This window comes from Crocuta crocuta, unplaced genomic scaffold (genome assembly GCF_008692635.1).
Source record: "Crocuta crocuta isolate KB4526 unplaced genomic scaffold, BGI_CrCroc_1.0 scaffold974, whole genome shotgun sequence".
Classification (NCBI taxonomy): Eukaryota; Metazoa; Chordata; class Mammalia; order Carnivora; family Hyaenidae; genus Crocuta; species Crocuta crocuta.
Window position 1 is genome coordinate 12,461 of NW_027529184.1, and position 8,031 is coordinate 20,491.

The following is an 8,031-nucleotide window of genomic DNA, read 5'->3' on the forward strand; positions in this document are numbered from 1 at the left end:
AAAGAAGTCCTAGGAAACTACCCTATTCAATCGGTAACTATGGCAGCCTCTCAAAATATCTAACTCCTAAGTTCACCTTCTTAATGAGGTCATTGTGCTGTTGCCTGAGTCCAGGAGACACAAACCACAGTATCTCTGTCTGACTGCCTTGGATAGATAGGGCAGCACTGGCAACTTTAAGAACTTAAGATTACCCTAAGAATTAACCTCAAGAGGCCCCAAAGTATCAAAATATTCAATAATAGAAATGGTGTCCCTGACACATTCCCCAACACCCCCCACCTCCTACCATACACATACTCATTCATATGTTATATTGAATAGCTATAATAAGGATTACATAGTNTATAGAACTTTTCTTGAATTTTCAAATATTTTCCCCCAAACAATATGATTTTTTGGTGCCTGGTATTTATTCATCTTTTTTTAATGTCCTCTCCATTTTCATTTTCTACCTTCCTTCTTCTTTGACAGAAAAAAAAAAATTCCTTTCTGTATTTTCTTTTCTCTTTGTCTTCTGTTTAAGTGAATATTTTCTTACTATCTCCCATTAAAAATTACTAATTCAAGCTTCCTCACAAGTTTTCAGCAGGATATGTATTATCACTGAATGAGGAAACTATCTAGTAGCTCTTAGGCAATAGAGGCCTCTAAAATCACTGTTTTTGTGGCTACCTGGGCAGTCAAACACAGGCCAATGACCTAAGGATTTTTCTACATGATTCAAAGGCCACTGATTGATTTCAAGTCTATATTCAGATGTACCAGTCAATCACATGCACATTCAGATCTTCAGCAAATTTATTTTGAACTCCTTTTATTTTCTCTTATGTTCATATCCTTGCTACACATTTAGACTGTTACTGAACTTTTACAAATTATTTTATCCATGTAATATATTTTATTTTTTAAATGTTTTAATGTTTATTAATTTTTGAGAGACAGAGACAGAGAGCAAGCAGGGGAAGGGAAGAGAGAGAGGGAGACACAGAATCCAAAGCAAGTTCCAGGCTCTGAGCTGCCAGCAGAAAGCCTGATGTGTGGCTTGAACTCACGAACCACAAGATCATGACCTGAGCTGAAGTTGGACACGTAACCAACTAAGCCAACTAGGTGCCCCTCGTTGCAATATATTTTGATATCTGGTAGTACCAGTTGTTCCTCCAGTCACGTAGTAAAGTTATAACCTGGTCCCAAAACCATGTCTGTTTATCTATTTGAAAACTTCTAACACATAACACCTTGCCATAATGTTTGTCTGAGAAACTCTGAAATTTAGACATTGTATCTTTTAATACTCTCTCATATGTCCTCACTGAAAAACTGATGAGTACATTTATTCAGAACGGTAACAGGAAATAATTTGGGTTCAGCCTGTATCTTTTCCTATGAGTGTCTTTGAGAATAGTGTAGCATGGAGGGGAGAGAACAGGAGGAGATTTTTTTTTTTTAAGTTTTCCAGGATAGATCCCATACAGTTCTTTCTCTTTGCTTGTTAATCCCAAGAACACTATAGCTTAGTCTCTCTACTTCAGAGTGTAGTAAAGCCTTGTTTGCTATGTGCTATAGTGATGAAGTTGTGAGGTCCTCATCAACCTTTCCTTCATTTTATTTCTTTTAATTTACTTCCCATTTCATCATCCTGAATCTTAATTTCCTAGCAGCTTCAGCCGCTAGCACTGTGTAGGTTTTAGCATTACCTGGGGAATAAAAAATCTCCAGAAATGGCAGGTTTATCTTCTTGTGACCTCTGAGTCACTGTTTTTTGTTTTTGTTTTTGTTTTCTTTTTTCCCTATCACGTTCACATACATTTGACCAGAGATTATGGAGTCCCTTTGGTTCTGGCAGTGATGCACTATCTGGCTAGCCTTTTTTCTTACCTGGAATGTTCATTATTAGTAAGTTTTCTTCTAATGTTCCTTCTCTTCATGTGGGCTCACATTCAGCCAGTGAACATGAATAACATTGTAACTTTGTTTATAGCCAGTGTCAGGTATTTGTGCATATGCTTTAACGGTCATTCAGTTTTTTTATATCTGCAAATTCCTTGTAGTATCTGCAATTAAGTATCTGCAAATACTTGCTTTACCACTGCTCATGGCCGCCCTCATGGTTTTTACCAGTGTTCTGTCTAAACTATTTCCACTCTTTTATATGAATCTTGTACATTAACAATATTGCTATTTGTTTATTCTATAAGCATTCTTTCTCTCGTATGTTATTTGGCTTCTGTTTTCTCACTGGGGACATACTTCTTAACCAGATCTCTGTCTCCAGATTTTCCTTTGATTCACATAGTTGAGCGGTTATGTGAGGACTTAGTGTAGTTAAAGGCTCTGCCAGTGAGGATAAGTTTACAAACTGTAAGGTGCTGATGTCATCTGGATTCTTGACATTTGTCATGTGTTAACTAATGTGTAATGAAAATCATACTCTTGGATGTATCCCCATTACATGGGTTTTACTGATCTCACAGTAAAATCCAGTATTCTTAGATAGGTGATATTCTGATTTTGAATGCCTTTTTAAGGCTCAGGTTTGTTGAGGTGTGATTTACATAGACTTAAATTCACTCTGTTAAGGGTATATTTTGATGAGTTTTGACAAAGGTCTGTAGTTATGTAATGATGAATACAGTCAGGCTATAGATTATTACCATAATTACAAAATGTTCCCTCTTGCCCCATTGTAGTCAATACTCACTCTTGACCCTAATTCCTGTTGACCACTGATCTAATTTCTGTCCCTATAGTTTTCTGTTTTCAAAAATATCTTATAAATGGAGTCATATAATGTGTAGTTTTTATTTATTTATTTATTTATTTTTACAAATAGTTTATTGTCAAGTTAGTTTCCAGATAAGTGGAGGGGGGTGATGGGCATGGAGGAGGGCACTTGTGGGGATGAGCAATGTGTAGTTTTTAAATCTGGCTTCTTTCACTTAGCATGATGTTTCTGATATTTCCCCATATTGATGTATGTGTCAGTAGTTTTTAATAGCCTAGAAGTGTTCTAGTATCTATAATTTGTGTATCTACTCACCAGTAGATTTATAATTTTTGGTGATCATGATTAAAGTTGTTATAAACAGTTCAGAACAGATCTCTGTACATAAATTTTTATTTCTCTTGGATACATACCTAGGAGTGGGATTCCTGGGTTATATAGTAAATGTGTGTCTATATTAGAAACTGCCATACCGTTTTCTAAATTAGCTGTGATATCTTATATTTTCACCAGCAATGTATGTGTTACAGTGGCTCTGCATCACTGACAGCAGTTGATACTGTCAGGATTTTTCTCTTTTAATATTAGCCATTCTTATAAAGGTGTTAGTGGTGTCTTATTGTGATTTTACTTGCATATCCTTAATTATTAATACCAACACTATTGTGTTGGGCATCTTTCAGTGTATGTGCTTGATAGTCATATATCTTCCTTGATGATGGTCTTATTTAAATTGTCCATTTTTAATTGGGTTGTTAATCTTATTGTTAAATTATAAGAGGTTTTTCTATATTCTGAATAAAAGTTCTTTATTAGATATATGTTTTTGCAAATATATCCTCCTGTGGATTTTCATCTTATTTTTCTAAAAGCAGACATTTTCAAATCCAATTTATCAACTTTTTTATGGTGCAGGATTTTTGTGTCTTAATAAATCTTTGTTAAATGAAGGCCTCAAAGATTTTCTATGTTGTTTTCTGCTAGAAGTTTTATAGTTTTTGCTTTTACGTTTTGGTCAGTAATTCATTTTGAGTTAATTTTTGTATATGGTCTTAGGTAAGGGGTCAAGATGAATATTTTTGCATATGATGTCCAATTTTTCCAGCAATATTTGTTGAAAAGACCATCATTTCTCCATTTAATTACCATTGTCTAAAATCTGTTGACCATATTTGCTGGTCTATTTGTATTCTATTTATCTATATGTCTATGTAATGCTAATAGTACACTATAATAATTAATAATTGATAACTAATTAATAGTATACTTGATTGCTGTAGTCTTAAAATCAGATAGCATGAGTCTTTCAATTTCCAATTTCCTTCCCAAAAATGGTCTGCCTGTTCTAGTTCCATTGCTTTTCTATATACATATTATAGAGATAACTTTTCAATTTCTACAAAAAGTCTGCTAGGATTTTGGTTGAGATTACAATGATTCTATTGATAGGTTTGGGGAGAAGTTACATCCTAAAAATATTTTAGGATGAACATGACATATTTCCTCATTTATTTAGGTTTTCTTTAATATCTTTCATCAGGGTTTTGAAGTCTTCAGCATACAAATTGTGCACATATTTGTTAGATTTGTTCTACCTTAGTATTTCTTGGGTTTTGATATTATAAATGGTACTTTTTAAAACTTAAACTTCCAAAATTTATTCTATAGAAATAAATTATTTTATCTTGACCTTATATCTTATGATATTGATAAACTTCCTTATTGGAGCTAATAGCTTTTATTTTTTTGTAATCATTGGGATTTTCTACATGGATCATCATTTTGTAAATAAAGACAGTTTTATGTTTTCCTTTCCTTCCTTTAATTTACTTTTCGGGTATCACTATATTGGCTAGTATTTCCAGTATAATGTTGGATAGCAGTGGTGAGAGCAGACAGTCTTGCCTTGCTTCTGATTTTAGGGGAAGAACATTCTGTGTGTCACCATTAAGTATGATGTTAACTTTAAGATAACTTTAATAGATCCCCTTGATCAGAATGAGGAAGATCCATTTAATTCCTAGTTTTGTGAATGTTTTCATCATGAATGTTTATAGAATTATGTCAAATGTTTCTCTGCATCAATTGAGATAATCTTTTTTTTTTTTTTTACCCTTTAGTCTGTTGATAGGGTAAATTACATTGATCTGCAACATTGATCTGCAAATATGTAACAATCTTTATATTCCCAGGATAAACTCCATTTTGTCATGATATATGTTCCTTTTACTATTTTATTGGACTTTTTCTATATCATTTTCTATGTCATTCTGTATCGTTTTCTAAATCATTTCTGTATCTACATCATTGGATCAATGAATTTGTTTATAAGAGGCATTGATCTGTAGTTTAGTTGTTATCGTTTTTTAGGTTTGGTATTAGGTTAATGCTGCTATCAAAATATGCCAGCAACTGTATCCTTCTTTTTTCACTTTACTATCATCTAGCTTGCACAAAGTACATTATTTTGCATAGACTGGAGCCTGGTGTGCCAGAAGATTTTTCACAATAATCTTCACACACCACCTTCCATCTTATATCTTCAGCAGTCTCTTCACATCTGTGCCACTAGAAGGGGGTTCTCTCTGCATAGTCTTGCCTTTTTCACAGCAGTAAGCTCCTGTTGTTACTAGGTGCTAGCCTCTTGGTGGGTCAGGGAGTGCTCTTTGTTGCCCTGTCAAGCCTTAATCTTAGGCAGGCCCTATGCAATTGGACCTTGAAACTTGTGCTTTCTCAGCATTCTTTCCTCTCAGCATGGTAGCTGGTCTTCAGCAAGAAATATATTCTTGCCCCTTCCCCATCAGTAGCTGACCACTGCTTTTTATTCATGTAGGATCCTGGGCCCTAGGGTTTCCTGCTCTGCCTCAAGGGCAGAGTTTTTTTGTTTTGTTTGTTTGTTTTACTTCTACTCCCTACCATACTCCTACCACCGGGAGCAATGGATCTCTGCTCTTGTCCTGGGAATGGGAAGCTTTCCTGTCTGCCCCTCCCTAGGCAGATGGATTCTGCTTCTATCCCTCCCCCAAAAGCAATGGATTTTTACCTGTACCCAGGAGGAGAATGTTTGCTGCTTCTGCTCTAGGGACTTAAAGCTTTTGCTTCTCAAAATACAAGGGTTAGGATAAGTGTGTGGGGCTGTGTGTCTGTCAGCCAGCAATAGCTTACTGCCTCCTACATACCTCAGCCACTGACATGGGCTCTTTTTGGTCTTTTGCTTTGTCCCCAGTTGTATATGTGTGCTTCTGGTTTAGGACTGGCAGTGAGTGTATAAATGTTTGGGATGCCAGATATTTCAAACTACACTAGCCTAGTAAGAATGTAAGAAGTCATTAAAATTTAAGTTGATTTCTTTTTACCTGCTTGCATGACAGCCACCTCTGTCTTTATGCTTTTTCAAAAGCGAAACAGTGCATATATACCCTCTTTAATGAAACTGGTCACCGTTTGTAAGTTCTCTGATGGGCTCAAGGAATGTTACAGTTTTGTAGATTATCTAGACTTTTATCGTTGTTTACTTATGGGTGATGTTCTCTAATGGCTTTTTATATCCTAAGTGGAAGTAGAATTGGCACTTTCTAATAATGTATGTATGGGTTTTTTTTTGTTTTTTGTTGTTAAATATGTTTTAGGAAGAAGCAGATTTTTCTAAAGCACATTTATAAAGAGTTGACTTTATATAATGGTTATTAAATTTTTCTACTCAATTTTTAAAATTTATTATACATTAAAATAATATTTTATAGTATCCCATAGACTACAAGACTTTTTTATATACACTTCTTTGGATTTTACATACCTGTAGATTCACATAATTACTACCACAGTCAGAATAGTTATTGTTGTATATTCACAGCCTCTTTCTAGCTGTAATCCCTGGCAGCCAATGATCATGTCACCATCATTAATATGTTTCGGTTTTTGAAAATGTCATATCAATGAAATCATCCAGTATTGTGGCAGATGTAGCCGATGCGGCNTCCCTCCTCTTGAGAAGTGTGGACAGAGCCTGTGACTTGTTTCTAATCAATAGAATTTGGCAAAAGTGGTAGGATGTCACTCACTCCCATAATTAGGCTATATATAAGACAACTTTGTGTTAAATTAGATGCAGAACTGGGTACAGAATTTTAAGTTCCATTGACTCCCAGTACATAATTATTTCAAATTCGTTAATTAACTCACTTGTTCATCCAGACACATTTATATATATCCACTTGTAATGAGGAAGGTACAGTGTATCGTAGTGATTAAGAGCATGGACTCTAGAGTTAAAGTACCTGGATTAAAATTGCATGCCTTCTAGATACCCTTGTAAACATTCATTAACCTCTCTAAAACCTTATCTACAAAATAACCACCTAACAAGATTTTGTGAGAATTAAGAGAGATGGTGTATACAGAGCACCTGGTAGAGCACCTGCCACATGGTAAGAAACACTTAACTTCTGTAATTTTTGTCATTATTTTTTAATGTTTATTTATTTATTTTTGAGAAAGAGAGAGATAGTGAGAGGGAGGAGCAGAGAGAATACAGGAGAGAGAATCCCAAGAGGGCTCCACACTGTCCGTGCAGAGCCTGATGTGGCGCTCAGTCTCACGAATGGTGAAACTGAGCAAAACTAAGCATAAAGAGTCAGATGCTTAACAGACTGAGCCACCAGGTGCCCCAATTTTTGTCATTATTAGGGATAATTCTACTGTTGTTATGCAGAATGAGTTAGTTATGGGACTNGAAAATAGACAAATGAAAGAAAGTATAGTTTTGATGTAATGGCCTTACTTTCTTTGCTTTATTTGTTTTTTTCCAAACATGTGGAAGAGAGAATAAGAAATATTTCATTTATAAAACATATAATGAAATCTCTTTATTTAAATAAAGACATATTTGGGGCACCTGGGTGGCTTAGTCAGTTAAGCGTCCGACTTNTTTTGTTCTGCTACTAGAAAGACAGACTGGAAAACACATTGACTTAAATAAGATAGAAGTTTATTGTGTCACTAAGTTAAAGTAATAGGAATGAGCTGGCCCCATTATTCAGGGGTTCAGGATCTTCCATCCCCAGTGAGTTGCATGTTTTTTCTAAGTCACTTGGTCCAGAATGACTGTCTGAATTGTATCATGGTCAAATTATAGGGGGGGAAGCAAGAGAAAAAGTGAAAGTGAAAAAAGCCTGAATGTGGNATTCCATCATGTGACCATGGCTTGTACAGCAAGGGAGTCTGGGAAAAGTCATATTTTAAGCGTTTACACTTTATCCTGAATGCAAATGGGGTTCTGCTAATGAGGAAGAATAGAAACTGTG

The 8,031-nt window shown here is 35.1% G+C and overlaps 1 protein-coding gene across 4 annotated transcripts in view; it reads left to right on the forward strand.

Moving 5' to 3' along the window:
* The window catches only part of PWWP3B (PWWP domain containing 3B), an 18,615-nt gene that overhangs the window by 3,168 nt on the left and 7,416 nt on the right, over nt 1–8,031 (forward strand). The window lies entirely within an intron of this gene.